Source organism: Nanorana parkeri, unplaced genomic scaffold (genome assembly GCF_000935625.1).
Source record: "Nanorana parkeri isolate BGI_ZX_2015 unplaced genomic scaffold, ASM93562v1 scaffold1194, whole genome shotgun sequence".
Taxonomy (NCBI): Eukaryota; Metazoa; Chordata; class Amphibia; order Anura; family Dicroglossidae; genus Nanorana; species Nanorana parkeri.
The window spans coordinates 259,269-267,411 of NW_017307462.1; the positions used below are offsets into that span (position 1 = coordinate 259,269).

The window sequence follows — 8,143 nt, forward strand, 5'->3', positions numbered from 1 at the left end:
AATCTAGGGATGCCCAGCAGACTCAGAGCTGCTGATCAAGTGATGCTCTGTGGTATTCCCCTTCATTCTCCTCCCAGCGGCTACATAAAAGATTATGCTGGAAGGGGCGGAGTAGCTAGGCCAGCACAAATAGCAAATAAACACTACCAGAAAAAAAAAAAGACCTATGATATGCAAAGAGGAAGGGGTCTGTGCTAAGGAATTGACTTTCCTGGTATTGTCAAATTTTCTAGCAAGCTCACAGGCACATTGCAAATAAATAAAAAGTAATTTATGGAAAGAAAAGCCACTGCCAGTGAAGCTGGCCAAGCACTGTGGGCTGAACAAGTGAAGTCATTCGATTTCCACATCCACACCAAACAGCATGGATGGAGGAGTCTTCTCTACCGGCTATTTTATTCTGACAGCCAGCACCAGAATACCCGAGAGGGACTGCAGTTGATTGGCTGTTCAGCCAACAATCTTTCACCCGGCTGCTTCAATAAAAGTCGATCAAAAAATGGCAAGGCCACTGATGGATCAAAATTTGGCAAATTCAGCAGAAGACAGATGAAATTCGGTCCATGTTTGGCCAACTTTAGCATTTGTAGCACTCACCCCCTAAGGAGCAGGTGGATAAATGTGTCTTCCATAGCCTGTCTAAGGATTTTAAGCATCCTGGCTGATCCAATAGCACTTACCACCCTCTGTGGCGACCGACAAAGCAAAGTCCAAACTGGATATAAATGCTGAGAGACTTTATTGCTGAACTTCAGGGAGAGAGGGTCAGGGTCAGGACCATCCTCCATCAGTAGAACACAGTAACTGCTGCCATTCACAGACTAGGAGCTTTAAGTCAGACACGGCAATCTGTGTGAAGAACACCTTGCAAATCAGTACTTAGATCAGAAGTCATCAGTCATGTTCACCTTTAGTATCAGTAATAGCTACTGGACCTCCAGACTCAGGCATCAGTGTAAGCACATGGCTAGTTCCCAGGCTTCAGGCCTAGCCATCCCAGACAGTTCATAGCACCCTCCCCCAGGCTGGGCCTGGGGGAGGAAGAGAGAGCACACATGGTCCACCCCAAGTATTTATCAACTCCCCCAGCATGCACCGCTGGCCTGAACCTTCCAGTGATTGGCCAGGGAGACACAGAGGGGTTGATTTACTAACCTTATAAACACGCCACGAACAAGTATACACCTCTGTAGTGTGTTCCCTTCCAGCATGATCTATTGGTGGAATCTAGACACCTTTGTAGTGTGTACACACCCAGCAGGTGTGTTGTGCAAAGCCAAGCATGAATTGCAAGGTGATGTTGTGTAAATTAGCTCTACATTGTGTTGCTTGCGTTGATGAATGCAGGAATGTAAATGCATGAGCTAACCATTTTTGTCTAAACTGTGAAGCAGCATTATATATGCATCATGTGCATGATTTTTCCATATATGGCATTAGTGGAAATATGCTTTTAGAGACTTTTTGGTTGATAAATACGTTTTGCTGTGTAAAAATCACACGCACCTAGTGCGTGCGTGTGTTTAGATTAGTAAATCACCCCCAGAAACTCAAAACAATGCCCTATTAGTTGCTCTGCTCTGTGGCAAGGACGCACCCAGCAGCAGGCAGATATGCCAAGAACCACAGATTGCTCAGAAAAAAACAAATGAGTATGCACTATAGATCAACCTCAGACTGATTTCAATCTGACAATAACTAAATTTAATAACACGCCTGTTTACATGGTGCTACACATTTAAAATGTTTGATTTTCTGTGCTTTTACCTGCAAGTCACTGATAGGGTCTCTTTAAAATGAACCTGGCATGGCAATAAATTCTGCCTAAATATAGAGCTCCAAAAGATAAGAGTATATCTTCCCCGATCCGTGCTGCGGGTTTTACATCAGAATAATATAAGACGAGAGATGTGTGAGATGGCTGAATATCCAGACCGAGCTGACATGAGGAGCTCTTCCTCTCTACACATAAGCAATAAAGTGATCTTTCTAGTCTTTCTGAATTGGTTAAAGAGATTGTCTAACACACTGTAACATCCCTCCCGGTGATAACGGTCTTCAGACACTTATGGTGGAAGCTCTTCTAGTCTCTCCTATTATTGTCCATATTTGTTGCATCTCCTATGAATTAAGTTGCACATACTGAGCCACGGGTTGTAGGGCTTATCTCACATATCTCAGATAGAACCATTGATAAGTTAATTTATCGAGTGTTGTTTTTTTTAGTTATATATAATATATATATAGTGATATTGGGGAGCTCACAGAGCACTCGCACAGCGGGTTTTTCAAAACACAGGGTCTTTATTTTCTTTCAAAACGGTAGATAATCACGAAATCCAATATAAATAGCTTGCTGTAGCATATAACAGATGAGGGCTCACCAATCTTCGAGTTGTCCCATACACTCACGATGTCCCAGTCTTTTAATAAGTCTCTCTTGCAGCACTGCTGCTTCGGCCTCCACATTGACTCCGGGGCGGAGCTCTCCTGACTCACAGGTGGGGCCCTGAACACATCCCAGCACACTCTTCATGAGGGATGTGAAACAAGGTGCACAATTAGGTGACGGTCACTACCAAAGCATGGACCCAGAACTGGAGATTTCGTCCCACCCAGAGCTCTAAGAAATCTCCTGGCTCCAGGATCCCAACTAGGATCCAGAAAACCTGGAAAGGACTGAAGAGGCAATGTCTCTAGACCCAATAAGATGCTGCCTCAGACAGCATCTCATTGGGTCACATGAGCTAAGAGCTCTTAGCAACCTGGAATATTGTGGCTGTCCCCCCACCCCCCTTCCAACATCTGGCCGTCCCCCAGTGAGAGGGGGCGTGGCAGTGCATGGAAGTCAATGGCACCACAGCCAGCCCCTCCGCCCATAGAGCGATCGTCGGTCCCAGAACGTGTGGCACATCAGTGCCTGCGTTCCTGTCCAGTGCAATCTGAAAAAATAGTGCTTGCATCTGCAAAGCACCGCCACGCCTCCTGCAGCTCCTGAACGCAAGGCGTGAACAAGCCCTAAGAGCCGGCTGGCTTAGGGTATCGGGTGAGTATAACTTTTCCTAGCACCTAGACGGAATTGAGCAGTTAACACTTGTAGTGCAGGGCAGGGGCGTCCTTGGGCCGGGTGTCACCCGGAGCAAGTACCGGGTGACACCCTGCTGTGACGTCATCGCGCACGCGTGTTACGTCCTCACACGTGTGCACGATGACATCATCACGCATGCGTGGCTACTTGGTGATACCTGCCGGAGGCCATCTTGGTGATGGACGCCGGAAGAGAGAGATGGGGACGTTTACCCGGCGGGAAGAGGTATGCTGCCGGGTCCCCTCCTCTCTCTCCTGCAGCTGTCCCACTTTCATAGGGGTTGACACCAAAATGACTGTCACTCATTTTGGTGTCACCCCTCCAATGGTGTCACCCTTAGTGATGCTACCGGTGCGGGGGTGCCCCTACTGCATGGGTTAATGATATTTTCCCCGGAGCTCTGCTTTAATAACAATACAAATACAGTAGCACAATACATATCATCTCCAGTACACTAAAAAATGTAATTTTCTGACATTTGAAAGATTCAGCATGAAAAAAATAATAAGAAGAATTCCATTGTCTCCGCTGCCCTGTTCCATTATTATTAAACACGACCACCAGAAACCATTCGTAGCTCCCGTATAAACGGTTTTATTTTGTCGCCACGGTGGCCGACCAGATGGTATCTCTCAGGTTAACCCGCCATTCCAGATAATCCTGTTTAATTTATCCAGTGGCTGTGCTTCTGTAATGCCTGAGATAAGGTGATTCAGCCCTTCAGCTTACACGAGATGCATCCATTATAAAATGGATGCGGTTAAAGCTGAAAGGAGATAATTGTACGGGGTAAGTATAGTAAGGATGATGTACTGTTACCAGGCGATAACGCGGGTTTGCGTTGGAAGGGTCAGCGAGGAGTGAATAGAGCACACAATGAGTTTTTCAGAGCCGATCTCTGTTATGTAAAGAGCACCAGTCATGGCGTTATCATACGCTGCAGGCGTTCGGCGTCCACGGGGGTTACCGAGGTCCTGTAATAATTGTAAGGGGTCAGCGACCAAAGCAAGGCAATTGTACTGGCATTTCATTTCCATCCTCTGCGCCATTAATCTAAAGAGAGAAAAATATTTGCAACACAATATCTTTAAATTGGAACTAAAGTGTAATTAAAGGGAAACAAGTGCATTTTTTAAAATTATTATTATTAAACAGTATATCGGAGCATAAAAAAGTGCAATACAATACAATCCATGGCATATACACTGAGTGTCCAGATTATTATGACAACCTGACGATTGTAGGCAAATTAGCTATCATTTCGTGCTGAAGTTGCTAGAGGGCCAGACCATTATAAATAGGGAAGCAGGTTGTTTACCACGACACTAGAAGTGATTTTTTTCTGAAGATACGGGGAAACAACGCGATTTAACAGCCTTTGAACGTGGGATGATTGTTGGCGCTCGGAGCCATGGAGCAAGTATCAGCAAAACAGCAGAATTCGTTAAATGTTCAAGAGCAGCTGTTGTTAAAGTGTTTAAAGACCGGACTGTCAGCCGAAAATCTGGGTCTGAACGTGCAAATTGTGGCCGTCAGCGACTAGTCAATGTTAGGGCAGAACGGAGAGTGGCAAGACTGGTACAAGGCAACAAAAGGGCAACAGTGCAGTGTCAGATTCCTCGCATCACTTTTCAACATCTCGTGGAGTCACGAGGCAGCCCAACAAAGTACTGAAGGGGTGGTCATAATAATCTGGCCACTCAGTGTACATTTCCCATGTTTTATCCCTTTTAAATTCTGCAATTACAGAAAAATACCTGTTGATTCTGCTAGAAATACAGAGTGCTCCGTATTTCCTGTTTGAGCTGACAACATAGTGCCTTTGCTGTGCTGAAATCTTAAAGCAGAAGTCCAGTCAAAAGTTTTTTTTAACCCTTGCAGTGGAGTTACCCCCCCCCTTTGCACAGTAACCCCCGCTCTGCAAGGGTTAAGTGCAGTGACATGCGGTACCTCTGGTTCCGGGTGAGGCATGCACCAGCCTCACCCCCAGCACGTACCACCCCGCCTCCCACCGGCTGAAGCCACACCCCCAACCCGGTCCCCAAGCTAGTGTGAAGGAGGAAGGGAGGAGACAGGGAGGAGCCTCCCCGTCTCTCACTTGCTTGTCACTGCTGAGGCATCAAGATCGATGGCCTTAGTGGTTTTTTGTTTTCTTTTTTTGATTGGACAGCTTGGACCAATGGCGCTTTGCCATCCACAGAGCTTTGCCATCCAAGCCATCCACAGAGCTCACGCCTCTAACAAAGAGTAGAGGCTGTGGCAGCTCTTTCCTCAATAGTTAGGTCACACAAGCAGTGGGGAAGCACTCTGCCGTGTAACCTAACTACCTGTCAAAAGCCGGATGCAGCGCTGCCTCTAATTAACAGGCAGCGCTGCGTCCATGACAGGTTACACAGCGGGGAGGATTTCACTGCTGTGTAACCAGTTACAAGCCGGTCTGAATGGAGAAAAAGCTGTCAGCTTTTCCCTGCTCTGCTGTGCTGAAATCTTAAAGCAGAACTCTTGGCAAAAGGGGTGGGGTGGGGGCTGATCTGAAAGATAAGGGGAACCGATGTGAAGGGAGCTTCCTGTAATAACGGTCTTGTATCCGACCCACCCTGTAGTGGGTGGGGCCTGTTGGGTCCCTCCCTCAGCTCTGATCTTTGCACAGGCTATGTGCAGCTGTGATGATGCCACTACTACTTTTGCAACATAATGACCAGGTTTGCAAAGGCATTTGGTGCACATAATGTGGATTTATTTCCTTTTGTGGTAATGGAGAAATATATTTAAAATATATATTTATTTTATGCTCAGAGTTCAGATTGTTAAGATTTATATTAAGGTCGATGTCAGACAAACCTTCCAGAGATCCTGAGACTGGCAACAACTCACCAGTGACATGATCACTAATGACCTTTTCCTATGGAGTTGTTCCTTTGCTAGCTAGACCAGCGTGATAGCATCCCTCTGCTAGCGATCGAGGTTCTGCAGAATTCTGGGGGAGAAAGCGACTCCATTACTGTAAATGGCTCCTTTACTTTGTCCTTTAGGTTGCTGCTGGCCATGAACCTCCCATATCACACTCAGATCGCATTCCCATCTCAGAAGTACTCTAAGCTCACGATGTGCACAATAACATCTCTGGAGCAGATTATCATTCCCCTATTGATTATTTCAAGCTCAGCCTCCTATATTTGTCATCCATGGCCGGCTTTAGCTGCTGCAACTCCACGTCCATAAAAATGTAAATGCCTCTTTCGTTCAATTATTTGTATTTCCACTTTACTTTTTTGTAGAAAATAAACCCTTTTTCAGACCCAGCCATATACTTCCCCCGTCAGAGACCGTTTTGAGTCATAAACAGCTGTTTCCATTCATTACAGGGCCCAACGAACGCCACAGTATTATCTCTATCAGAAAGCCATTGAATGCTTTTACTGCGGTGAGCGGTTTCTTGGGAGGTGTTAAAGCTTTCTCCCGCGCCGCAGGTCAGGGAGCAGCGAAACGCGGCGTGCTGACTCCGGTTATTACCTGTCACTTCTACGGCACAAGTGGCACTTGTAGAAAGCTCCTAGCAGGCGCAGGGACAATGCATTCCAGCACTTTACAAAAGCCAATTAAACCAAGAAAGAAAAAAAAAGATAAAACGGTGCGTAGAAAAGGCCACGCAGGGAACGGATTCTTCTACCCAAGAAACCTTTATCTTATTGCAGCTTTTCTTTATTCTTACAATTAATAGGCAAATCCATCTCAAAGGGAGAATTATAACACAGCAGTCATTGCTGACAGAAGTCAATGTTGGCATTTTGTGGGCTGTAGCTCATCTATAGAGTTCTTTTCTAACCTGTTTGCGGCAGAGTCTTCATTTCCTCGGTGATATATCATTATTTCTCACTTTTCACATTTCTTTTCTTTGCTGCGTCCTTCAGGACCGGAAAACTGAAACAATATGATCTCTGGCTGTCATGGATGAGCTGCACCCAAGGGCTGCCATCCCTGTGCCTTAAAGGGAACGTACTGTATAGGGGTTATGTACATATTGTATTTCTTTGTCTGTTAGGGTCAGGATAAAACAAATACAATAAAATAAAAAATTATAAAGGGAAATTCCACCTTGTGATCTGACCATGTTTAATGTTTAATGAATATCTGTGTAACATGAGACATGGTCAGAAAGGAGAACTTAGCCTTTAGGGCCGATTCACACCACATCCAGATCATCTCCAGACCAGACCAGACTGTTTCCGGACTCTAAATGCATTTCTGGCCACTGTTCACACCAGCGCAGTCCGTTCCAGACCAGACCAGACCAGAAAAATACTGCACGTCTCATTTTATCTGGTCTGGAATGCACTGGAACTGCAGGCAGGTTCACACCATTTTCTGGATCAGATCTGGTCCGGAAAATGGTGTGAACCTTAAGCCTGATAAGTCAAGTTTGATATAACCGGGATATATAATGGGAATGGCAACTGAAATGAGACTCTGTATATCTAAACACCTGTCAGACTAATATGGTAATGACAAACATGTACTGTCACATCTTTTTGCTATTCAAAATAAAATAAAGAATAAATAATAAGAAAATGAATCATAAAATAGGTAGATAGGAAGTATTCTATATTCATGTTACTATGAATTAGTAGATGGAATTATTCGTTTTATTAGTACGTGGAGCTCTAGTCTCCTTTCACATTGTTAGAATGATTACTTTTCTGTTCTGCTGAACAATGCTTGTTGTTTCCTTCAGTAAGTCATCACAGAAATGGCTGTTCCCTTATCAGATGGCTCAGTAGGAGGTTTCTATCAGACAAAGGAAGCAGCAACGCAAGCTGTCCTATTGTGCTGTCTCTTTTGATAACCCATAGTGCTTCTAGGAAAGGATTTGTGCATCCCTGTTTTAATGTATGATTTTTTTTAATAAATATATATTAGGGATACACCAATACCATTTTTTTAAATACATGTACTGATACTTGTCCAAGTACTCACAGATACAGTTTTTCTAAAACAATATTGACTAATGATTTCAGGACAGTGGTGGAGCACCAGAGCCAGGTCCCAGCTGCAACC

The 8,143-nt window shown here is 44.8% G+C and overlaps 1 protein-coding gene across 1 annotated transcript in view; it reads left to right on the forward strand.

Annotated features, from left to right (window-relative positions):
• THSD7B (thrombospondin type 1 domain containing 7B) overlaps positions 1 to 8,143 on the forward strand; it is a 294,353-nt gene that overhangs the window by 177,393 nt on the left and 108,817 nt on the right. The gene's annotated exons all lie outside the window — the stretch shown is intronic.